Genomic DNA, 1,615 nt, shown 5'->3' with positions numbered 1-1,615 from the left:
TATAGAAGCCAAACTAATATATAAACATTCACTTTATATATATATATATATATATATATATATATATATATATATATATATATATATATATATATATATATATATAATTACCCCCTCCCACTCCTTGGGGAGGGAGGGTATGATACAACTTACCCCCAAACTGGGCAAAATGTTCTTCCTCTCTCTCCCTCTTTCTCTGTCATAACTCATAAACACTGAAGGCCACTGAATTAACCCTCGAGTTCTCGAGTTGCGAAAATAGACTTGATTTTGGAAATCTAACATAGCACTGATTGATTGAATGAATAAGTCACACTGACTTCCAAAATCCAAATCGAACATAGAAAATGGGATCTTCACATACCTAACAGGGACTAAACTAAAATCTCCCACACCATATCACCACTGAAATAGGTAAAGTCCACACAGTTAGAACAAGTCTTTAGTCGATATGACCACCACTTCATCGTCTCATGCCCTTCAACCCAGGGTATTGTGCCCCCTGACATGAGTTCACACAGACTCATCACTGCGAAGGAAGAAACATGCCATAGATAATCAGAAAAGTTTATTGCAATGACATGAGTAAACTGGTAACAAAAGGAATCACATAAAAATAAATGAGTACAAAAAAATGTAAAATCAGGTAGCAAAAAGGAAACAATTTCACTTGGACCTGTAAAATAAAAAGGACAGTCTTACAGAAGCTCATTACTGACTTCAGCAAAACTGGAGGACCCATCTCCAAGAAAATCAGATGCTGCTCAAATTCAGCGCTACAACAGCTCCAGTTCCAATATCAAGTTTTCACATATTTTCTCGCCAGCAAAACTCATCATGACCAACACATGAATGCACTTACTTCTAGGCACGCCTGGGAGAGATCCATGATGACACATACTGCAATACTGGTCAACGATTGTCTCACCCTGACACCTGTCATACGGACTCCTGATCACATCTCGAGGCACTGTTTCGGGGGAGGTTAACGTTCACAAAAATGATAAATCTGTTTTCAAAATGCGAATGAGACCAAGCACTCGCTGTGTTCACATCCCATTCATTAGCAAGATTGCTGAACCAATGATATATCCACCTGCAGAGTCGCTGAATAAAGACATATCTGCATCATAATGTATATATATATATATATATATATATATATATATATATATATATATATATATATATATATATATATATTATATTTATTTTTAATAGGAGCTTGGCCCACCTACACTGGGACATCCCCCTCCCAGGTACCATTATATACATAACATAAGTTCACTTGGGGAACGGCTCAGAAATCATTAAAAAATAAATCATACACCAATATGAGGTCTGCATGTCCTGGCAGCAGAGGTCTATCCTTTTTAAACTAAAAAAAAAAAAAAAAAAAAAAAAAAAAAAAAGACCACCTTCACGGCTGTAATTCAAGCCTTGGGAACACATATCAATTATTGCATGCTCCATAAATAGATCAGTGTAGATCGCATTTCCTCATACATTGCGTCGCTGGCGACAATTTCTAATATGGCCCGCAATTGAACAGGCCTGCGTTAATTATGCACGGACTGCATAAAAGTCCTCATGACAAGCTGAACGCCTCCTTGCG

Source organism: Macrobrachium rosenbergii, chromosome 41 (genome assembly GCF_040412425.1).
Source record: "Macrobrachium rosenbergii isolate ZJJX-2024 chromosome 41, ASM4041242v1, whole genome shotgun sequence".
In the NCBI taxonomy this organism is placed as follows: domain Eukaryota; kingdom Metazoa; phylum Arthropoda; class Malacostraca; order Decapoda; family Palaemonidae; genus Macrobrachium; species Macrobrachium rosenbergii.
Note: the sequence above shows the minus strand (reverse complement) of the source record.